Raw genomic sequence first — 25,636 nt, forward strand, 5'->3', positions numbered from 1 at the left:
TCCACTCACCCTCTGCGCTTTCACTGGGAGCTGCAATCCTGAGCTGTTCCTAAATGGCCATCTTGGATCCGGCGTCCTCATTCTTTTTTTCATCAATAAATATGTATTAATTGAGTATCTTTTCAGTGCCACATAGAGTGCTTTTCTTATTGATCCTAAATAAGGCTTTGCTTTTATTCACCATCAGAACTTGCTAATTTCTTGGGACACCTTTGTTTTAAGAAACACAGAAATATTTTTAATAAAACTGTGGCAACTCTTTGCCTTCGTGGAGCTTATAATCTAGGGTGGGGTGGAAAATGTTTTGCCTATTTTTCTTGCCTAGTCTTGTGCCTTCCACCATTCATCTACTTCACTGAAGCCAGAGTAATTTTAATAGTGAGAGAAGTGATGTTATCCTCTTGCTTGGACTCTTTAATGGCTTCATATTTTGGGTGAATCAACATCCTGATTCCTTTTTGGGGCCTACCAAGCCCCATGTGATCTCTGCTTGAGCACCTCTCACCTCATCTCAGCCCCTTTCCATCTCATGTACTTTGCCCCAGCTACAACATGCTCCTTTTCAACTTCTAAAATCCATCAAGCTCCCATCTAGCCTAGAGGATGCATGCTAGTTTCCAGCTTAGAATACTATGTTCCTGGATCGTTGCAGATTTCTGCTTTAAGATTACCTTTTCAGTGGCTTTTCTAATGACCTTAATTAAGACTCAGATTTCTAATTTCTTAGAGTATTTTGTTCACTAAACTTACAGTGCATGTATGTGTGTGTATATATATATATATTTATAAATACATATATATGTGTGTATATTTACCTATTTAGTGTGTTTTGGTCAGCTAGATTCTGCATAGGATCTATGCTTGTTTTACTTACCTCTGTATACTTAGTTCCTAGTACAATGTCTGGCATAAAGTAGGCACCCAAAACATGCCTGTAGATTAAATATTCTCAGGAATGGTGGTGTTTCAGGTATGGGTTAAAAGTAAATGGGGAGATGTAAATATCATGGAGCTGGGCCTAAAGTCCCAGTGGTGCCATCTTAGCATCGCTCAGACCATAGAATGCAAGCTTACTGTGTAAGTTGGCAGATTTGAGTAGTAAGCTTGGCCTCATTAAAATAAATTATTTTATAATTAGGCAATAATAGGGTTGGGCTGGGTGAATGACTTGTTTAGGGTAATACAGGAAAATCTCTGTGGAGCTGGGTGAGAGCCAGCAGCCCAGGCCCATCCACTGGAGGCCAGGTCCTCACATATAGTTTCCAATATTGGCCCTGTGGGATAACTCAGCTTCCCAACCCTGCTATGACCCACTCACCCAAGAGGGAAGGCTCACACCAAGCTTGAGGGTTTCCAGGCCACTTTGCTTATGATTTGGCTTATAGTTCCTGCTTCTCTTCTTTAATGCTCCTTGGACTCCTGACCTTAAGTCAAACTCTCGGGCTTCCCTTCTGCTCAGAATGAGCTGGTAACTGGTGACTTTTAATTCTATTTTTCCACTCAGGGTCTTCGAAATCTGCATTGCTTTGCATTTGTGGGTTTAGTATGACCTTTAATGTTCTCTTGGCAGATTTCTGTTATTGGAAGCAATGGGATTTTTGATTTGTTAGGAAGAATGGAGTCTAAGCTTTGGAATTCAGACCTTAAGCTTTCTGTTGTAAACGGAGAGATGACTAATAACTATTTAGCATGTAATGATGGCTTAGCAGTATTTGCCACTGATTTAGGTTCTCTGGCTCCATTGCAATGAATATTTTTGTGACTTAAATGTTTCTCAGTTCTTTAGCCAGCAACTATTCACATTTTTTAAGTCCCCAAACCTCCAGAAATTATGATTTCACATTTCTAATAGGCTCCTTTCACTTTTCAATTAAAAAGGTCTCTTGTTCCTTGTAGTATGTGTCCCAAAGTGAATTTAATACAAATCACAAGGGGAGAACACAAAGGTTAAAGCCTAAATTTTCCCTAATGGAACCCACACCCAGCACCACTATCCTTTACTCTTGGCTATGCCTGAAGTAGGTGTGTGAAACAAATAAGAAATAAGTACAGAGAAAACACACACACACACACACACACACACACACACACACACACACACACACAAAGCAGCAGCTCTCGATGGAGTAGGAATGTGTGATTGAATCTTTCTCACCTTCATCAGCTGCTGGAGTCTCTTTCCCAGTGGGAGAGGCGAGACACCCACATAAGAACTCAAAGGTAATTATTCCCTTAGGCTACTATTTCAAACTAATGCCTTAGAATAGCAATTATTTGTTATTGAGACATCCAGGAAATATGAACTGATTTGTGTGTGTAAAGATAAGAGAGACAGTCCCTGGTCTCAAAGGCACATGTGTGTGTGTGTGTATGTGTGTACGTGCATGTTTTAAGTTTATAAAGGCAGGCAGGAGTGAAAAAAACACTGAAGGTTCCAAATTTTGAGGTTATAACAATAGTAATCACAGCAATAAATAATTCTATAATATGTACCATGTACAGTGAGGTTTCTGTGTGATAGAAACTATGCTAATTGCTTTACCACATTAAATTCTCTTTACAAGCAGAAGAGGTAGGCACTTCTGGGACCTCTATAAAACAGATACAAAAACTAGAATCAGCAAGATTTTTAATTTGCTTGTGGTCACAAAGCCCAACATTGATAAATTTTAATCCAGATCTTTCTGAACTTTTACTTTATGCTTTTCACCATAATATTGGTGGAAATTCTGGAGGGTTAAAGATTGGGAATTTCAATGACTGCTGTAACTTCATAACTCTATGACTCTGTGATATACAGAACTCAGGAATTATCAGTGGAGACCCTGAGAGATGACACAGATTCTGGGCATCAGGCCTGTGAGGCTGCACAGTAGGGCAAGTAGAGCTCTTGGGTTAGAGGGCTATTATTTTGGTACTGAATCTACTTCTTTGTGGCTGTAAGACCTTGATTTCTTCTTCTTTAAAGTTATAGTTGTCACACCAACTCTCACTGCTCTTGAGCAATGGGGAAATAGGAAAATGAGCTAATGGCTATGAAAATATTTTGAAAGTATATGGAGTTTGCAGTTGTAGGGAAAGACCCATCATTACACTCATAGAAGACACTGTTAGATGTGGCTTTTGGTTCCATGGACAAATAAAATTATAAAGTAATGACAGCTGCCATCCATTGACTGCATGCTGTGTGTCAGGAAATTGACCTGTTACTCAGTGTTTTAACTTGACCTTGGAAGTTCTTCAAGCTACATATTATTACACCCATTACAGAGAAACACACAAGCTCATTGAGGCCAAGTAACTAGGCTATTAGAATGAGGCAGTGGATAAGCTGGGATTCAAACTCAGGTCAGCCTGATTAACACAGTCACTGATCTACTATGTTGCTTTTCTTGGCCAGATTAGTTTTATCTTCTTTCATTAATTTCCTTTTATTGGTTGATCAAGTTACTTTTAAAGATACACTGAATGATAGAACTGGAGGCTATCTTAGAGATTGTTAAGTCTGTCAAAACACCTGCTGCAATTTCTTAAAAAGGATATTCAAGGCGCATTGCTTGCCTTTAGTGTGTAAGTCACAGATCTTCTGGTTTCAAATAGTAGAATTCCAATAAAAGTTGGCTTTTCCGGAAATGAAGAAGTCATTTCAGGCCTGGCTGGATCAAAGGACTCAGTCCATATCATCAGGATTCACATCTTCCTTTGTGTTGGCTTGTTTTCATGTTCCATTTGATGACCCCTAGCAGTTCCGGGTTTACATCATCCTTGCTATTGGTAGTACCAGGAGTAGTCTCTCTCCAACCTTGATCTAATTCTTACCAGCCACAGATGGATCAGACCTCCATCACTGAGTCAGTCACCATATTCAGAGGAAAGACCATGTGGCTGGTTGAGGCTTGACTCCCATTTCCACTCCAAAACTATGTGTACCAGGTGTAGGGGAGTGGGTGTGAATGGTAAATGAACAAAAACAACTCCCATGCCTATGAAGGTACAAATTTATGTGAACATGTCATTCAGTTTACTTCCTTGCTTGACATCTATCTTGAAATTTCCTCTTGACATCTCACGGGTAGATTCCAAGGCTCTTATTTTGGCATAGTGCTTGCTACCTGATGCCTCCTTACTCACACACAGTAGAGTACCTGCGAATGTTGGTATCCCAAGCATAAGAAAGATTCCTGTATATAGACTAGTGATAAGGCAAGGCAGACATGTAACAGTAGGAGAAACATTAAACACCATACATTCCTAGCTGATATTATTAGGCAATGACAATTACTCATACAGGTGACATAGAAACTGAGGAAGAGTGAAGATGCTCTTTCCGTTTAGACTACTGAATATCTCCAGGTAAAAAGCACTTATACTATGTTCTCTCTTATAAGTCCTTATTCATGTGAAGCTCTAGAGATAGTAGTTGGAAAAGTCCTATAGAAAAACCTAGCTTAACTCACTGTCACTGCTTGGATTTTTGACCAACTGAGTGATATGGTTTGGCTGTGTCCCCACCCAAAGCTCATCTTGAATTGTAACTCCCACAATCCCACATGTCATGTGGGGAAGCCAGTGGGCGGTAATTGAATCATGGGGTCGAGTCTTTCCCGTGCTGTTTTCCTGATAGTTAATAAGTCTTATGAGATCTGATGGTTTTAAAAATGGGAGTTTCCCTGTATAAGCTCTCTCTCTGTCTGCTGCCATCCATGTAAGATGTGACTTGCTCCTGGATTTCTGCCATAATTATGAGGCCTCCCCAGCCACGTGGAACTGTAAATCCATTAAACCATTTTTTCTGTATAAATTACCCAGTCTTGGGTATGTCTTTATTAGCAGCAGGAAAACAGACTAATACGCTGGTACTCAGCGAACTCAAGTGGCTTCCCTAACATCACACAACTAGCGAAAAACACAGCTTAGACCAGAACTAAAAGCTCTTGACTCGATACTCACTGAAGGACGGCTGGCTACTACAGGTCCTCTGCAGCACATCATAAATGAATAGGCGAGAAGCTGTACCCAGCAAGGATGGCAGTGTCCACTAGGACTCACATGTTCTTTCTTTCTTGGCCTTGAATGTTCCCATAAACATTTCAGTGTTGGAGGAATGGTTGTAGACCCAGACCTCAATGTTTGTGCTCCTGTTCTGCCTTAGATTAAGTTAAATATTGTTTGTAGATGGTACAGATAAATTGGCTCAACTGTGAGCCTGTCTAGATGGTTTAAAAGGATGCTGTTTATTTCTCTAAGGAGGTCTCCCAGCTGGGTAAAAGGGCCGTTGGATTCTTGCCTTATTTTATGTGCAACCTTCCTATTTATCTCAGGACTTCCCTTCAGAGAGTGCACTTCAGTAGTCTGCCTGGTTGTCATCTGTCATGCTTCTATTGGACTCAAGTGCCCCAATTTCAATGACTTTGTCATCTTCCACCCTCCTGACCACAGCCCGCCAGTGCCGAGAATGGTGCCAGCAATGCTGTTCCATTAATTAAAACTAAATGTAGTATATATAAGACAGTGATTGCTTAATTACAAAATTAGAAGCAGGTCTTAGGCTTCAGGTGTCTGAAAGTGTGATAGATGAGTGATGGGGAACAGTTGGTCCCTGTGTCCATTCAGGCAAAGAAGACATCTACGAGGCCAACAAACATATGAAAAAATGCTCAACATCACTTGTCATTAGAGAAATGCAAATCAAAACTACATTGAGATATCATCTCACGCCAGTTAGAATGGCGATCATTAACAAATCTGGAGACAACAGATACTGGAGAGGATGTGGAGAAATAGGAACACTTTTACACTGTTGGTGGGAGTGTAAATTAGTTCAGCCATTGTGGAAAACAGTGTGGCCATTCCTCAAGGACCTAGAAATAGAAATTCCATTTGACCCAGAAATCCCGTTATTGGGTATATATCCAAAGGATTATAAATCATTCTATTATAAGGACACACGCACACGAATGTTCATTGCAACACTGTTTACAATATCAAAGACTTGGAACCAATCCAAATGCCCATCAATGATAGACTGGACAGGGAAAATGTGGCACATATACACCATGGAATATTATGCAGCCATCAAAAATGATGAGTTCATGTCCTTTGCAGGGACATGGATAAACATGGAAACCATCATTCTCAGCAAATGGACAAAAGAACAGAAAATCTAACACCACATGTTCTCACTCATAGGCGAGTGTTGAACAATGAGAACACATGGGCACAGGGAGGGGAGCATCACACACTGGGGTCTGTGTGGGGGAACTAGGGGAGGCACAGCAGGGGGTGGGGAGCTGGGGAGGGATAACATGGGGAGAAATGCCAGATATAGGTGATGGGGAGGAAGGCAACAAACCACATTGCCATGTATGTACCTATGCAACAATCTTGCATTTTCTTCACATGTACCCCCAAACCTAAAATGCAATAAAATACATATTTTAAAAAAAGAGATTTATATAAAGCAATTGGAATGTGGATCAGCCATTAGGAAGGATGCACTGGCAATGATTATGAAACTAATTGAAATACTTTTGATTGTTTTAAGTTGACCAGATTTAAGAACCTGCTTTGCTTGTATTAGAAGTACGCCATTTGGAAAAATCACTGAATACCTCATCTTCTCCTCTATAGAGTGGTTTGAGAAGAAAACTAAACTGATAAGGCTGTTACAGGAATCAAAATCAGATGATGTATAAATATTCCCACCCAGGGTTCATACCTAGTAGTTGCTTTAGGTGTTAGCTCCCATATTTTTCTTTCCTTTTTTTTTTTTAATTTTTTTCCCATTTATTTATTTTATTGCATTTTAGGTTTTGGGGTACATGTGAAGAACCTGCAAGATTGTTGCATATGTACACACGCGTGGCAGTGTGATTTGCTGCCTTCCTCCCCATTACCTACATCTGGCATCTCTCCCATTGCTATCTCTCCCCAACTCCCCACCCCCACCGTCCCTCCCCTATTTCCCCCCAACTGACCCCAGCGTGTAGTGCTCCCCTCCCTGTGTCCATGTGTTCTCATTGTTCAACACCCGCCTATGAGTGAGAACATGTGGTGTTTGGTCTTCTGCTCTTCTGTCAGTTTGCTGAGAATGATGGTTTCCAGGTTCATCCATGTCCCTACAAAGGACACAAACTCATCGTTTTTTTATTGTTGCCTAGTATTCCATGGTGTATATATGCCACATTTTCCATGTCCAGTCTATCATCGATGGGCATTTGGGTTGGTTCCAGGTCTTTGCTATTGTAAACAGTGCTGGAATGAACATTCGTGTACACATGTCCTTATAGTAGAACGATTTATAATCCTTTGGATATATACCCAGTAATGGGATTGCTGGGTCAAATGGAATTTCTATTTCTAGGTCCTTGAGGAATCGTCACACTGTCTTCCACAATGGTTGAACTAATTTACACTCCCACCAACAGTGTAAAAGTGTTCCTATTTCTCCACATCCTCTCCAGCATCTGTTGTCTCCAGATTTTTTAATGATCGCCATTGTAACTGGCGTGAGATGGTATCTCAATGTTGTTTTGATTTTATTCAAATAAAATAGGCTTTTAAATAAGAAAGTAAAAGTTTATGAAGGCTTGGCAGAAGGCTGCATAAATAAAGAGGGAGAAGATGACAAGGATAGAAAAGCACTAAGAAAGTTGGGTTGACTGTATTCCGTGTGTGAAGGGATGTGGAAGTTAATGGAGAAGAAATGTCAGTGTCATTCCTCAAGATGATGTCCTGGCTGGAGGGCTGGTGTGAGATGCTATCCAGGTGGACTGACAAAATAATAAGCATTCAACCAAAGAAAGGATCTATCTTCTCATGTGTGAGATCAAATCATCTTAGAGTCCCTTTTGCATACTGAGGAGCTTCAACCAGAAGTGAAAAGGTTTTATCTCCCATCCCCCCACACCCCAATCCACATGCAGTGATGCTCTGCTGCAGTGATTTCCACTCCTGGATGTGATTCTTCAATGTACAGTTTCTGGGCTCTGCTTCCAGAGATTCTGATTCAGTGGCCTTGGGTGATTTCTTATAGTCTGGATTTATACACAAGGTGATAGGAGTTCACAGCTAGGAATGAAAAATAGGAACAGGAGATACAGAGTTCACTGTCAACATTCTATCAACTCAAAGCCTATTGCCTGTAAAGCACTCTAGGGTACTATAAGAAAGTGAATTCCCCTAATTTACACCTGTCTTTTTGATTACTGTGTGGCTGAGTTAAGTCACTTTTCATTTTCTCTGTCCCCAGTCTCTGGACCTGGATTCCCTTGGTCCTCCTGGGTTAGAACATCACTGATGGAAAGGATAGGAGGAGATTGCTCATTCATCAGTTTCTTTAGTACTGACACAGAGGCTAGGAGCATCTCTTTTGGCCATCTCCATTCCTGAGAGGAAGTGAACACCCGTAATTATACTTTTATTAATGCACTTAAAAATTTCTGTTCTGTTCACAAAGTATTGTTGTGCCTATTTTATGGATGAGAAAACTGAGCCTAAGACAGTTCAGTAACTGTCCCAAGGTAATCCAACAATGAAATAGGAGTCCATATTTACATCAGTGCTTCCTTACTCCTCTCCCCTCCCTTCCCATCCCCTCCCCTCCTCCCCTCCCCTCCTCTCCTCTTCCTTCCCCCTTCCTTCCCTTTCCTCCTCTCCCCTTCATTTCCCTTCCCCTTTTTCTTTTGTTTTCCTCTTCTTGCCACACCATCCATCTGCTTCTTAAACCACATTAGAAGATTTTTGAAGAGAGGGCTCATATATTCAGCTATGTTTTCCTTTCACACCTACACCATACTTAGCACATAATATTTATCAAATGTATGACAAATAAGTAAATAGTTCATTTTCTTTTCTTAATAAATTTTGAAGAATGTATGTTTTATATAATATATTCTTACATATATTATATATTGAAATATATAATATTTTATTTATGTGTTCATGTATGTATGTATTTATTTCTTTTTAGAGATAATATTCACATTGAATATTTACTAACTAAAATGAAACTCTCAAGTGGACAAGGATGTTCTTGTATCCTTCTTGGTTTTACCAGTGTGTATACTTAAAAAATTGTACAATTAATATCAAATGTTCATAAATACTTGCGAGATTAATATAAAAATAATATCTGGCAAAAAAAAAAGATATCAGGTTCTATTCCCCATTAAAGCCTTACTTCAGTGCTCTATTGACTTAACACAAACACTAAGTGGGGTCTGGGATCCATGCCTGCCTGAGTGCTGGCAATTGCCAAGACTCTCATGGTTTCCTTTTGTGCTCAGAAGCTATCAAAGATTGTAATTATAGAAGTCAACCGCAGTTCAAAGGCAGTCTGCATCACAGTCAAGGATTACTCCTCTAGAATCTACTCTGTCTCCACAAAGTCTTGATCTCTCCTCTGGCCTCAGAGTGCACGCTTGGTGTCTACAAGGAAAAAGGTGGAGCATGAAGGAGACTGAATCTTGCTCTCTGCCCAGGGCACAGCATGGAGCTAATGCCTGTGCCAGCCTGAGTGGCATCAATCTGTGTACAAACCTTGAGTTACAGCTTTCATAGCCATACCAATCCTAGCTCATTGTGCAAAGGTTGCTTGTGAAAAATAGTTCAGTATTAAGCACACAGGTCTATCTCAATTGTGATTCTACCAATCTCCGTAAGGCACTTCCAACAATAAAATGTGAACCAACTATGATCTTCCAAACACTTTAGGCATTAACACTCTTTCAGAATGGACCTAGCCCTTGAGATTTTCTTAGGTGGGCTCTACCTTTCTCATTAGCTTCTATCATGTATAATATATATGCAAATGCCTTTGCCATAGTCTACCCAGAATTATTTAGGTCCCTTATCTTAGACCCTATAAATTATGAGTTATAAATGGACAAATGAGTACAATAATATTTTGCAAAATGATGGATTTCTATTATCATTAGTATTTTGATAAAATATTTTATTATGTGTTTATGTATGCATGTATTTATTTCTTTTTAGAGATGATGCCTTGTTTATGTTGTTTAGGCTGGACTGGAACTCCTGGGCTCAAGCAATTCTCCTGCCTTAGCCTCCTGAGTGGCTAGTACTACAGGCACAAGCAACTATGCTCGGGGAAAGCATATGAGATTAAATATGTATTTCAAGAGAAAATGCTGAATGTGCACTCTGGAATTATATTCTTTGTGATTGAATCCTCAATCTTCCATCTATTAGCTTAGTATTTCTCAACTCAGCAGGATGGACATTTTGGGCCACATAGTTCTATGTTGTGGGGGAGGTGCCTGTCTTACACACCGTAGGATATATGATTACATCCTGGTCTTCTACCTTCTCAATGAGAATAGCACCTGCCCAGTTACAACAATTCACAATGCCCCCAGACATTACTAAATATCTCCTGGCTTGGAGTGGGGTGGCAGCAGGGGGTGGAAAGTGTACGATAGTCCTGGTTAGAGTCACTGCCTGAGGTGATGACCTTGGGAATGTTTAGATCCTTCTGGGATTTGATTCTTTTTACCTGTAAATGCTGTATAACAAAACCTAACTTTCAGTATTGGATGTAAGCAAAGGAATTCATTAGCATGCACTTGGTAGAGGGAAGAACCCAAAAGATATTAGTTATTTATCAGACATTTACTAACGTTTTATGAAAGATACATAGTGTAGCTAGATCATACAGGTCTCTGTATGTATGTATCTGAAACCGAGATAAAGCCCTTAAGTTGTTTTTCCTAAATTTATGTAGGAAGTTTGAATCATAATCAGATTTAGAACAATAAAATCTACATTTTCAGCAGGAAACAAAGCCACAGAGTGGATGTGCCTTTCACTGAAAAAGTTTCTTTGGCCTCTGAAAGCAACGCTCAGAAAGTACCCAGTGGGAGTGAAAGGATGATGTTGACCATAACCCTCTTGCTTTGATTTGAGGAAAACTCATAAAACATGAATTTCCTGCTTTTGGTAGTCCCTCAGAACCCAATAATTTAGAAACTGTTCCTTTTTCCCCAAAGAGTAAGTGGTGCACTCAAATTAAAAAAAAAAAAAAAAAAAAAAAAAAACCCAAAAAAAAAAAAAAAAAAAAAAAAAAAAAAAAAAAAAAGAAGAAGAAGAAAGAATTGAAATCTCAGAGGCAAATTACGTTCAGTGGTGAAATCTTAGAAGACATAATATTGTTTTTCCTAAGAAAATGAAGTGAGAAAATAATTAGTTCCTATTTAAGAATCAATTACTGTTAATTAATACATTAGTCTTATCCTTGATTGATTATAATAGTATTACATTTATTTTTTATTGTTATTAATGCTATCATAAAGATCATGCTGGGGAAACAGAAAAATAATTTCCAGAGGCTTATTCTTTAGTCTTATAGGGAGAATAATTTACTTAGGCATTCTGGATTATTGCTAGAATGTCATCAGGCCCTGTCTATGAGACATGAAGTAAGGTAAAGCTGAAAATAAAGTTTACCTCTGGCTTGTGGTAGCTAGACAAAACCAGAGAATCCAGAAATCTACAAGAAACAAATGCTGGTTGAATAATAGACACTGGTGAGGGCATAACAGGTAACCTTGATTGAAGTTACAGCAAGGCATGCTTCATTTCAATTAAAAGATTTTAATAATTCAATTGTTCAACAATGGTAGGGTAACCCAACACCCCTGTTAGTTTACTCGGGACTCAGAGCAAGGCCAGGATGTGAGATTTTCAGCTTTAAAACCAGAAAAGCTCCGGGGAAATCAGACCAGATTGGCTACCCTAACAATAGATAGAGAAAGCTTTTGAAGTAGTGAGTGCTCCATCACTAGAGGTGTTCATGCAGAAGCTGACTGATCAATTCTCAGGGATGTGTCAGAGCAGTCTTTGTTTCAATGAAGGTGAGAGTGAGTTTAACAGCTTCTGCAGGAGCCATCCAAGTCTGAGACACTGAGGTGTCTACAAAGAAAAACAATCTGTGCTAGACCCAGCCTCATTGCTAAATCCTCTGGATTTATAAATCCTTCCATATTTAGAATTCAAGCAAATTGACTTTTCCAAGAAGGACCTTAATCCTTTGGAGAAATTTCTGCAAAAATCAGCAAATCATTAAAGTATTTTATACAGAGGCAGACATTCAGAATATTACAGTGAGAAAAGCAAAGGATTTGGAATCAAAAGATTCATGCCTTAATTCTAAGTCTAACACTACTAGATTTTGACAATTTATTTAATTTCCCTGATCATTGATCTTCTCACCTCTGAAATGAAAATAATAATGTTTATCCTGCCTATCTCTTGTGGCTATTGGAAGGACCATAACTAGTGTATATCAAAGCATTGTGAACTGCAAAACACACTCATGTTAATTGCAGATTTTTTGACATGATCCTCTTTATCATTCTAAGATGTTGATAAAGCTTGTATTGTGCTCATAAGCCACATAGATGTGTATAAGTTGTGTTACTTAAAATAGGTTAAACTATGTTACCAAAATAATGATATAATATATAACATATCAATCCCAATGCAGCTATTTCTGGTTGGCATTGATTATTTATCACAGTAATTCATAGGCCTAAAGATTGTATGTGAATTACTGTGTCTTAGAAACTTTCTAGTTTTTGGCTCTGGCATTTCCTACAGTTTTACTACTATCATCACTGCTGGTAGGACAATGAAAAGAGAATATGGAAATGGAATGCTTCTCAAGAGCTATAGGCAGAAATGGACCCCATAAGCTCACTTACATCTATTGGCTAAAGATTCATTCACCTCACTAAACCATTCAGAGGGAAGAATCTGTGCTAATATGTGTTCAGAACTGCTGGAAGGATGATAGGAAGTAGGACACATCAAACTATTTTGAGCTGTGATGTTCATGCACATAGGTTTTAGATTTATTCATTGTGATTCTTCCTGCTATCGTGGGAAGGTGAATAAAGATTTTAATTTTAATGAACAATCACCAGTCTCTGCTTCAAAATTTCCATGGCTATACCACATTTGCAGCTATTGCTTAACCAGTTCTCATGTTTGGTTTTAGTTCCTGATACCAACATAGCCTCATACACAAACATGCCATAAGCAACTGGAAAATGCCTATATGAGTCTGAGAATAAATATTAATTTCTAGATCTCTTCTGTCTTTTGATTAATTAGTTCTGCATTTACAGAGTACCTGCCATGTGTCAGGCATGTTGCTAGGCACTGGATACCCAAATAGGGCAAAACATGGTACTTGCTCTCAAGAAGCTCATAGGCATTGTTTTATTTGCTTTTCTTTCCCCGGGGAAAAATTTCTCTTTCTTCTACATTGCCCACTATGCATAAATATTTAAAATTTTCACTTAACTTGGGGAAGAAGAGTTTAACTTTATCTTACAAAATCAGCCCATGTTTCTCTTCCATCATATTTCTTGGTCTTTCTCTACCCAATGAATATCTCTTGCTTTAAGAAAAAAAGTTTCAGTTCAATGACAGGTACAAAGCAATGTGTACAAGAAATGCTCAGGGTATACCAATTGTGAGTTAGGCTCTAAGGTTTCTTTCTACCTTCCAGTAGATGCTTCAATTGGTATGCTTAGCTCACTGCTAAAGAAAATTCTTTACTCAACTTACCCAGGAAGTAAACAAAAACTGATATTTTCTCTAAAGAGGAGGACAGAGTAGGGCTTTGGCAATTCAGTGATGTAACTTTGATATCAAGGATGAAAGATGTTTGTGTCAACATTGTCAGCCCGTATGTTCTTTTAGAGTCACAGATGACTTCTTTAGTTCTAGTTATCTAGAAAGAATATCTAAGATAAGTAGAAAGGCCATCTCATCACAGCTACACCATTATTGGAGCAGGAAGATTCTCTACAGAAGCCCCCTTTCAGATTTCCCCTTTGGCCACGATGGCATCCTATTCTTATATTGCAAGGGGGATGGAATTCCTGTGACCAATCTGGTTAAAACAACGCTGGATGGAGGAAAGTGTATTTTCCAAACAAAATATTTCTGTTAAGAAAAAAGGATGGTATGCATATTTGGTTCAGAAAATAGCAATATTGGTTGTACCCTCAATACCCAGTTTCATCCTTGATGGTCTCATTCTTTACTCTGGCTTTATTTTCTACTCCCTTCCTGTGTTGTGGCTTGGCGATTCTCTCATTTCTTTTTTCCATGTTATTTACCTTCTATCTCCTTGCTTTACTTCCTGCCTTGAACTCTTTAGACTGGGCTGTCTTACTTTACTGGTACATAAAAGCAAGCCACAGAAAGTGTTCACAGACAGCACATCACATACTCTGCTGAGATAGATATTATCGTGGCAGTTGTGAAGAGTAATGAGTCACATGGATGTGAAAGGTGATAGAACATTGCCTTAAATAAAACAAGCTCTGAGTTCTGCGGGTAGAATTCCTCATTCAGGAGCTTTAGCGTCTCTCTTTTGACATGCGCCACCACAGAATACCATATCATGGAATCTTAATTCCACAGTTGAGAACTGGTGTTTTTCTTGGGAGTTCCACAGAATTGTAGCAAGGGCCTCCATAGGAATAGGTGGATTTGAGCAGAAGGGCTAGAGTGTTCCCCATGCATTCAGTCCTGTCTCATGTTTTACCCAGAATATCTCTGCTTTATCTGTCAAATATATATGTCTAATTATATGTATACAATTAGACTACTATATAGTACTTCTTTTGAACAAAAAATGACTCTTAAAGACAGCCATTTAGGAGTTCCTCATTCATTCTGACCTAAACCTGTTTCTACTATAACTTTTTTCTCCCAAACTCTTGTCTCCATAGGCTACCTTTGATCTTACCTTCAGACTCTTGAAAATTTAATACATGTTCTGATTTTGCCTCTTGGTCCTTCACATAGGATTTCTCTTAATGGGCAATCATCCTTCTCTCCCTACCATCTACCAAAGGCCAAATGTCCTCTGTTATCTGTGATAAGAACCTACAGAGGCTGGGCATGGTGGCTCATGCCTGTAATCCCAGCAGTTTGGGAAGCTAAGGTGGGCAGGTGATTTGAGGTTAGGAGTTTGAGACCAGGCTGGACAACATGGCAAAACCCCATTTCTACTAAAAATATAAACAAAATTAGCCAGGCGTGGTGGTGCAAGCCTGTGGTCCCAGCTACTCGGGAGGCTGAGGCATGAGAATTGCTTTGACCTGGGAGGTGGAGGTTGCAGTGAGCCGAGATTGCACTACTGTACTACAAACCGGATGACACAGTCTCACCCTGTCTCAAATAAATAAATAAATAAATAAATAAACCTGCTCTAGTGTCCTCTGCAGTGTGGATAAAAGATTTGAACACCGACAGAGAATTTTTCTAGACTGATTCTAGAAGCTCCCTTGAAAACAATTCTGAGGCTCCCTTAAGTCTTTGTTAACAGCTCATAGCAATTCTTCTTTCCATCTTAATTGTGATTTTCCCACTGCCTCAAGCTGTCTTTTATTGAGAGAATTTTTCAAAGGCTGAATACAGTTTTTTTTTTTTTTTTTACTGACTGAAATCTCTACTATGTCTACTTTTGGCTCTTTAAATATGGTAAATATCTTGCTTCCAGAATCTGTGGAATTTTTGTCTCTTGAGACATGTGAAATTGAACTGGACTTGGTCCTCAAAAAGATGATTGTTGTGTTGGTAAGAGGATGGAAGGGATGACCTGGAAGGTCTACTTCAGCTCTGATTCTGATGATGTGATTCTAACCAGATGGGGCCAATGGCATATTAGACGTCTATTGATGCTACCTTTGTGCTTTTCATCCTGGGTTTATTCTTCTGGTGACTGTATATTTTTCTTGGCCAGGCTCTCCATTTGTGATGCACAGCATGTGCGTCACAAAAGCTCTTTATGTCCCACATGGAGCAGGCTGCAAGGATCTTGTGAAGGAACTGAGTAAATCAGATGTCTGCATCTACATTTTCGTTTTCTTATGGAAACCCTGCGATCCGTCACAGATTGCGGCTTTTAGTGTATATTATTTATTTGAATACGGCCAAAGACATGACTTCTTAATGTTATGGTGTCATGTCTGTGTCTGAATAAAAATAATAAACCATAACACAATATCACATCGTGTATGATTTTTCCTTAATAAGAGCACAGGGTAGTTATTAAACAGTAATTTAAAGACAGTTGGATAGTCATTAGATAAATATAACTTGTTTGGAGACCAAATCTTTTATGACTTTAGCAATTATATTTTAGGCATTACGTATTCTTGGAAAAATGTATACTTCTGTAGTTTTTTTTTTTTAATTCATCTACTCATGCTACACTGGGAAAATAAGTGAAAAAGAAGATGAAATCTATTGGTGTTAGTAGCTGAGGGATTTTTTTTGTAGCGTGTTGTGTAGGTCATAACTACACATCATTGTGTTTCATCATGGACCCCATAAAACAGAGCCTGAAGGCTGGCTCTAGAGGTGAAAGCATTTGTGTTTAGAGAGAACCATTCCAGTTAACATGGGACATTTCTTATGGTAAGAAAAAGGTTATCTATCCTATTTATTTTGCATGTTGAGAAGCAACCCAGGACACTCACTTGTCTGGCCATCTTTTTGTGCTAGAACTTCCTGCCTCACCACTTCATATAGGATAAAATTAAAATTTCTTACCATAACACACCATGTTTATCTTCATTTTACCTCAGATTATTTTTTGTAGTCTCACTTATCTTGATAATTTCTCCCTAAATGGTAAGCTAAAAAACCTAAAACTGTTTGCCATTCCAAAATGCTTTCTAGCACATCTCAAGGCTTTGGTTTACATGTTTTTTGAAAGTTTCTCACCCTAGTCATCTGCTTTTAGGGAAGTCCTATTCATCCTTTAAAACATAACCTAAATTACCTTCTGTTTTATTCAAATCATTCATCAGACATCTTGTATGTGCTGTATGTTAGGGATGGCCCTGATCTCATAGACCTGGTTTAATCAGGTAGAAAATATAGGAGACTTAATAAGCAATTGCAGCACAGAATGTACTTTATGATGAATTATCTGTGCTGCTCTGAGAGGACATAAGAGTGTAACATGGTTTTGTAAAATGCTGGCTCAATTTAGTTTTGAAATCCCAGCTGGAGGCTGGTCAGTTCCTTTTCTTGAACAGCTAATTAAGTTCATATCCCCAACAACTTGCTCATCAGGCTTTCACATACCTGAACAGTATCCACCAGCATAACAGCCCCAGGGCCAGATACTATACAATCAGGGATGACCCAATGCCTCAGAGCCTGCAGAAGGTATTTAAACGCGATAATTCTGAGCCCACCTACTCTGTCTCGCCTGTTCCTTCCCATGGAAACCACCATAAAGGTACTTGCCCATGATTTTCCTTCCTCCTCTGCTTTGACCCTAAGAGGCATGTAGTACTCTTCCCAACTCCTGTAATGTACACAGGAAAAGAGTAGTCAAGAGATCACAACTTTCTCTTTAAAGTTATGTCATCACTGCCTTGAATCCTTGATTCCTTTGTCTTGTCTGCCATATTTCAAACTCCTCTGGGCAGAGACTTTATTCTTTATCTTTATGCTCTGAGACCTCACAGAGCCTGGCACATAGTAGGTGTGCAATAAATATCAAATAGTAATGAGGCAATAGAGTAAGTGAATGAATGAATACCATGAAATGGCACCATTTTTTGGCCTTGTCTTTTTGAGAGTTGTCTTATATCCCATTCTGCACCGTGCTGATTTTCTCAATTACATGAAATTTAATTTAATAAACTGTTTTTTTTTTCAAGTTTAAATCATTTCCACACAACCAGTAATTACTTCTTAGGAATAATGCCCAAGTAGTCTGACTTTTTCTCTCTATCCTGAAAGTGAAAGTTATCAGTGGATGAGTTAAGAATTCATTGCATGCTTTTCTCTTAACTGAATGAGATTTCTAGCAGATATTTGGACAATTAACAGTTTTTGCCATGACCATATCAAACCTGACTGCAAGAAGCCTCTGAGAAATTTCTCACCCATTTATTTTCTCTGGCTGGGGGCTGCAGCACGCTATCACAGGTTTTCACTTCATTGTGGTTTGTATCTTTCCAAAATAATTTTATGTCCAACAATGAAATGAACTTCCTTGGAAGTACTGACGTCCACTGCTGGATGTATGAAGCAACAGTGGTTCGCTTCTTTCAGGATATCTTTCATTACCAAAAAGATTGACACTTAATTTTTTTTTTCTATATATAAAACTTGAGCAATTCTTGACACTTTGAGGGAGGACGAACTCTTCTCAAAATGCGTTAGTCAAAAGCTGAATAAGACCCCATACTGGCATTCAGGAAAATATTTAAATGATTCCCTTCTAGTTATTTTAGCAATAATGGAATTCAGTTCAGGAAGTTTATGTTAAATGTAATCTCACTGGAGTTTTCAGTGAGCTTTTCACCTTGCCTGATGGATGATAAAGAGTCAAGGCCTCTTTGAGCTGAACTGTAGTCTTTTTTTATCACCCTCTCCCTTTGACTAAAGAGCACATTTTATGTAAATGGAGAGTTTCATTTAAGACAGATCGCAATCCAATTTGAATTCTTCTTATCAGAGTGGACTACTCAAAAATGGTGCAGCAGGGGATTCAAAAACCTTGATTGCTCATAGCGTTAATATTTACAAATATTGACTTCTGTTGAGCCCTTTGGAACTTAAAAATGTAGTCCCTTGTTTCTCAGTGATAACGCAGAAGGGTTTTATTTAGTGCACCATTTTATATTGTTACTCTAAAAGCTGGTTTGCAAGGAGGTGCACAAATATTATTTGTCAAATTATTATAATTTTTTGCAATGCAACTTATGTTTTTATGATGACACTAGATTAAGAAGAATGAAAGAATCGATCTGCAAATCTAAGCACTGCACTCCCAATCTTATGTTGGAATAGTAAATTCAGTTCAGCTGTAACGTACTGAATATGTCTTATATTTCTGAAAATGTCTATGATACTACTAAATATGTCATAAAAGAAATATGGAGAAATGGAAACTAGAATGATCAGAATGATTTGTGTGAGTATAGGTAAGTCTTGTAATCTTACTGTTCCTCCTTTTTTCTCTGTTAAATTAAGAGAACAATTTCTGCGTTAGTTCTGTAAAGGCAATGTAAACATCGCATATGACAGTGAATGTTGAAGTGACATGCAATTTGGAAAATAATTCAGGCTTATTCACTCTGAAGTTGAGAGAGAGACGTGGGAAGCATGATCTGACTCAAAGTGATATTTCTACTCAAACTGATTAATCAACAATAAGGTATATTTCACTTAGCAATCAGCATCAAGGAATGTGCAAATCCATACCATTGCTTGGGGCTTTTCTTTTCCATTTCCTATTTAAGAAATTTCCATCTTGGGTCACAGTTTTTGGGGAAAGTTAACTAATCAAGTAAACTTATTTAGGCTGAAGTGTTAATGCATGGTGGTGATTGAATGCTATGTATTTTCATCTATACACAGGGATGGCGAAACCTTCAGAAAAGCCATGCACACACACACACATACACACATCCATATATGTCCATACATATACACATATTTAATTTAATTCATAGATATTAAAAAATAGAATTTTTATGTTAAAATCAATATGGACAACTTTTAAATTATCTCCATAATTTAAAAAACAAATTCACATGAAATTTTAGGATTAAAAAAACCTTTAAATGAATTTCATGCTTTTGTGGGATGCTGTGGTTGTGTTTCCACAACTTCCAGGGCCACGAGTAACTTTTTTCTGTCATTAGACTTCAAGGAAAAAGTTTTACAAATACTGACTTCAGAATTGACTCCTTAAAAATAATCTATTTATAGAAGGAGAATCCTAGAAGCCTTGTCTTCATAAGTGAGTACTCATACAAAGTTTAGTGACAAGATGCTGGTATTTTAGAGTATGCATATACATTACAAAGAAACAGGTGCAGAAAGAGATACTAAGAAATCGAAAGAGAAATGGGGAGAGGGAGTTGGGAGAGAGAACTTTCAAATCCATTCAAACCATATTAATCTTGAAAATCATTTGACTAGCTTTGATGTTGTTGTTGTTCAGACTTTCTAGAATAAAATTAACCAAGATTGAGCTCTTTCCAGAGTTGACTTCATAATTTTTGTAAGGAGAGGCTTGGTGGGATAAATCTGTTGAAAGCAGTGCTTTAAACTGAGATTATATGAAGGGGAAGGGAGATAATGATGGGGATATTTAAAGTCTTTCAGCCGTTTGTCTTTCTTGAGGCTAATTTGAAGCTCTTGGATATTTTGATACTTTGGATATCTCTGGAAGGTAGAATGGTGCAGCAAGGGATTCAAACCTTGCTTGCTCACAAAAACCACCTTGTGTGATTGCTAAAATTTCACAAGCTTAACCCAGACTTATCCTGATGAGATCTCTAGACAGAGGCATGCAAATCTATATTTTTATCAAGTGCTTCAGCTGATTTTTTTTGAATCAGAAATACATAGGAAATACTGAATTAGTAGTAAAATATAGAGGCTTGGAGCCAAATAGACCAAAATAAGCGTCTCAGCCACTTAGTAGCTATGTGACTGTAACTAAACCAGTTTATATTTCTCTAGAATGAAAATCACAATGATCTCTTTCTTATAGGATTGAATCAAGTCATAGAAAAGCATCCTGCAGACAAACCCTGACACAAAGTTGACATGCAATACACATTTGTTTTCCTTTCACTCTTCCAGGAGCCTGATGTTTCTTTTCTGTTTTCCTTCTGCGCTGGCTGCTTAGTACCATCCCACAACTCATGGGAAGACCCTGCCCTTTCTCTTCAGTGAACACAGAACGATGTTCAGGCAGCATCAGCATGCACAGTGACTGAAGCAGAGATTCCCTGAGTTCAGTAGAATTTTATCTTAGGCAAATGTCTATACTTATTTTGTTTTTGTATATTATCTTTGCTGGGGTTGTTTTGGCAATTAAAAAATATTTTAGTATTAAAATCTCAAGTAGATCTTCCCAAATAAAACAAATTAAAAAAACCTCAACCCAAAAGATGAACCTCTGTCCATGCCAACCACACCTTATTTCCTCATTATTTTAGAAAAGATTCAAAGTTAAAGATGATAAACAATACCCACTAGAGAGAAATGCAGCAAGACGGATGAATATTTATATAGTAATCAAATAAAGTGGATATCATTTTCCATTGGCAAGATGATATTTTGAAAATAGAAAGATCAGTTGTGTATTCAACACATGCTTCATAAACGTCTATTGAATATCACTGTGTAGCCAGCACTGCTGAATGCTAGGAATAGACATAGTTTCTTACCTCAAGGATTTTACAAACTAGTAGAGGAGACAAATGTGTAAAGGTAAATGTATGATATAATATATTAGTTGTGTGAGTAGTTTTAACAAGTGTTTATTTTCATAGGTTCATACTAACTCAGGAGTTTAGATTCCAGGTAACTTTCAGAAGCTAAAGTCTTTTGCATGGATATGCTGCCATTGTAATCAATATATTTTGCATTCCTCTCAGTCAAACCAAATTATATCCACATTATTAGTGTTCTACAAAAATGCATTAAAATTCTTAACTTAATTTGCCAATACATTTTACATAGCAGCAGCTGTTATTAACTCACCACTCTCTGCCAGCCCTTATTAAATACTTGTTCATAACTAGATGCAAAGGTCTTCTGTACCCTAAGGTAAAAGAAGGTATTAACATTTATTGAACATCAACTAGGTGCCAAGTTTATTATACTTATTTTCCATACTCAAGGCTACAGCAAGTTGTCTTCTAAGGACCTTGGAACAAGGAACACAAGATTACCTTCTGAATTCTCAACTACAAAGTCAGCACATGGTGGAGGAAATTAGTCAGCCCTAAAAGAACCAGTCTAAAATAACACAGTGGAAATGCCTCAAGAGGTTATTGAATCTTGAGGTAGCTCTGGACCTAGCAAAGACTAGGCTATACCTACTCAATAAGGGTGAATCATAGACAATGGTACTAATGAAATCCAAGAGAGTAAACACTGGTCTGAATATGTGTAGTTAGTAAATCAAAGAGAATATAGATAAAGACATGGTCAATTTATTCTAGTACTGCCTGAGACAAGGAATCTTGGTCAACAGATGTTGGGTAGGTCATTCTTAAATTGCCAAAGTCATCCCCATTTTATAAACATATAGAAGACATCTTAGAGGATACTTCTTTCCAAGATTATTACATTTCTCTAATTTTGACTTTCTACTCACCTTAAGTAAAGTTCTGATTAGGATTTAGCTTCCTAAGGAGGGTGATGGCAGAAAGTATGCATTCATCATGAAGATTTCAAACAATTGAATTCCTGGAATACATCTTTGTTCCTTATTAAAGTTTTACACTTACATCTACCCGTTAGAATCTAGATAAGATTGTTTCAGTCTCCCATTTCATGCTTCATTTAAAGTTTAATGCTGTTTCTACTATTTCCATGAGTTCATACTGGGGCAGAGAGGGCAGGTTTACATTCAGGGGATTATCTTTGGGGTTATATTTGGTTCTAATTTGCTAAATTTACCCACTTTCGATCTTCTAGTTGTTTCTTTACATCTTCACAGCTGTTGATCCTGGCAACTCAACATCTTTTCTTCATAAATGCACATAAATACATAAATGCACAAAAATGTCCATTACATGTAAGGCCAGAGTAGGCATGAGATCTCCCCTGAAGTTTTGAGATAGTGGACCTTTAGGGCAGTGCAAATAACATTACACTGAGCCTTAGGTATCCTTGTCTCCTTTCACTATCCTAGTCCTTTCTTCTTTAAAATTCACTTCCCCCATTCTCTACTCCTTCAGTCTTAGACCAGCCCACATACCTACCTGGAGAAAGACACACACACACACACACACACACACACACACACACACACACACACTTTCCCATTTTCTTGAGAAGATATTTTAGCTCTCTCCAGCACCTACCTAGAATCTGATTGAAGTTCTGAAATAATTACCAATGCAGATATTTTTAAAATTGGTCCCCTTTTACAACCCAGTTTTTAGATATGATTCAAGATCAGATTTCCAGTTACAGTAGCATTCTGTTGTCTGCCTCCATCTTCTGTGTGTTTTGATGTATTGCTCATAAAGTGATCACCTCTGGGGCTATGATAGACTGGATCATTGGGCTTTCAGGATTTGAGGTCTAACTTAGCCTTGGCTAGACTATGTGCCATTCACAGTACAGGCTCTCTTCTCTCTGTCATCGTTCCCTATGCTTATAGTTTTGGTTATCTCTAAGGCTCTGGTTTCCAAGGTAAGTAGCATAGATAATAACTTGAATAATTATACCTTCTCTAACGTCTACAAATGCTAGAAATTATTACTATTCTCAGGTTACAGCTGATTGAACTGAGGCTTAGTGAAGTTTAGGAACTTGCCCAAAGCTGCACAGCATGTAGAAAAGCTGGAACTCATCTTCAGGCCTGGCTTCATCCTTGTGATCTTTCTCTAGCACCAATGAAGCTTGCATTTTACTGACGCCGCGTTTCTGTGTCTAGTGGTGCAAATATTCCTTAAATTAAAGTACAAATGATCTTTTACAAAGTCCCTCTATAACTCTGATAAGATATTACTCTAATGTGGCATCTTTAAAATTGTTGTTCAGAAGTTCAAAGAGACATCCTTTGTCAAAGGACTTGCAAAACTACCTTCACTTTTTTCTTTCACTTCCAAGACACAGAGTGCAAATACACTGAGCCCAGTTGTCCCATTTTCCCAGAGCATAAGGTCAGCTACATGTGGTTTTTTTGGAGTTAACGTGTCACAAACTAGAACATCATAGCTGTGTGCAGACATATATAGCTCAGCCCAAAGAGATCCACTTCAGCCGGACTTAATACTTTCAATAACAATTTGAGAAAACTGAGCTGAAACTAGGAAGTAGAATGCATAGAAGATCTTTGGCAGCATTTATTTAAAATGATTTGAATTACTATACACAATCATATCTATGGCTATGGTTCCAAACGCAAATTTCTTGATAAATACTCAAACTACACTTGAAGAGAGGATTAATGGCACATTTTTAGGGATGTGGTCAGTGTTCACTGCCCCTCTAGAGAGTCAGCTCTTTCTCGTTTAAGCTTGAAACAGAGTCCAGGGTCAATACATATTTGAAGAATGAGACTTCAGTTGGAAATTTTGGGGAAAGGCTTACATATTGTAGGAAAGGCAGGAATGCAAATTCTATCCTCATTCTATATAGAGAGGCTATCCATAAACCATCTTTATTTTATTCCTAAAATAAAATAAAATGAAATAAAACCTATTCCAACCTAGCTGGAATAGGTTTCTACAAAGTCATTGCTTATTGCACCTTCCCTCGAATTCATGTTTCCTTTCTGATGTGGGTCTTAAAGAAGCCTGAGTTATCATATAGAATGAACAAAGGAAAGGTGAACACTAAAGGCAAATTAAATGGCAAGGTCAGAAAAATCTGGTTATAGTAGTGCAGGAGTCTTTTGAAGAGCAGTGAAGAGCTCATTGAGGCAAAGGGAGTTTATGGATGACAGAGTGGTAGAAGAGAGCGAGAAAAGAGGAAAGACTGCAGAGACAGGCAAGAATCAGACCACAGAGGCACTCACTGTTATGCTAAAGACCCTGGCCTTATTCAATAGATAACATGTAGTGGTAAACTAAGCATAATTCCTATCAATAGAACTTTCCTCCCAATCAGTGGGACAGAAAAACAAATAATCAGCCAAGATCAGGTAGGGAAATAAAAATAAAATAGGTTGAGGTAGAAATAACAAAATTACTACAGTCAGAGAGACCTGGTTCAGATCCCAGGTGTGAGCTTAGACAAAGCATACGTTTCCTATGATAACAAGAACAACGACAACAATTCCCACATTATGTGTAAGAAATAAATTATGGGTACCCAAGTCCTTGCCTGGCAACTAATAGTTGCCCCACTGAAGGATTACATCCATTGAAGGATCTACATGGTGTTGGAGCCAGGGGTAAGAATGACATGCAGGCAGGCTAGATCATTGTGTTTATTGTGACAATAACAATTATCTTAATAATAATACTAGAAAATATGTATTGAACACTCACTATGTACCAGGTACTATTCTAAGCACTTTATGTGCACTGACCCATTTGACTTTTATGACAGTTCTATGCAGTATACATTATTATCCCTCTTTTGCAGGTGGGAAAACTGCCACAAAGAGAGGCTAAGGAACTTGGCCAATATCAGACACCTAGCAAATGGTAGAGCCAGGGTTTAGGGCACCCTGCCTTCATACCTACTCTCCCAGTCACTGCCTTATACTGTTTTATGTTTGGATAGTGGCTTCTAGCAAAATACGTGACCACGTAGAAATTATTCTGTTAATATTTATTTAATGTGTGGATTCAGGATCTACACTGAAGGTAATCTTTTAAGATAAGCACACATTGCTTCATTTTACAGTTGGGTACACTGAGGCTCAGTTTGCCTAAATAACTGATAAAGGCCACAGATATAGTAAGTTGTGGAGCTGTGCCAGGAAATCAGGTTTCCTCAACTCCGGTCCAGACTTGCCTCTCTTGCTTAGGATTGGAGAGCACCTGAAAAATACATTCTCAATCGAAGAGAGAAGCTTCTTTGGTCCTTGGCCTGTCGTGGCTTATATTTCTCATCATCACAAATGATCATTTGGGACACT

The sequence above is a fragment of the Cebus imitator genome, unplaced genomic scaffold (genome assembly GCF_001604975.1).
Source record: "Cebus imitator isolate Cc_AM_T3 unplaced genomic scaffold, Cebus_imitator-1.0 Scaffold466, whole genome shotgun sequence".
Lineage (NCBI taxonomy): Eukaryota > Metazoa > Chordata > Mammalia > Primates > Cebidae > Cebus > Cebus imitator.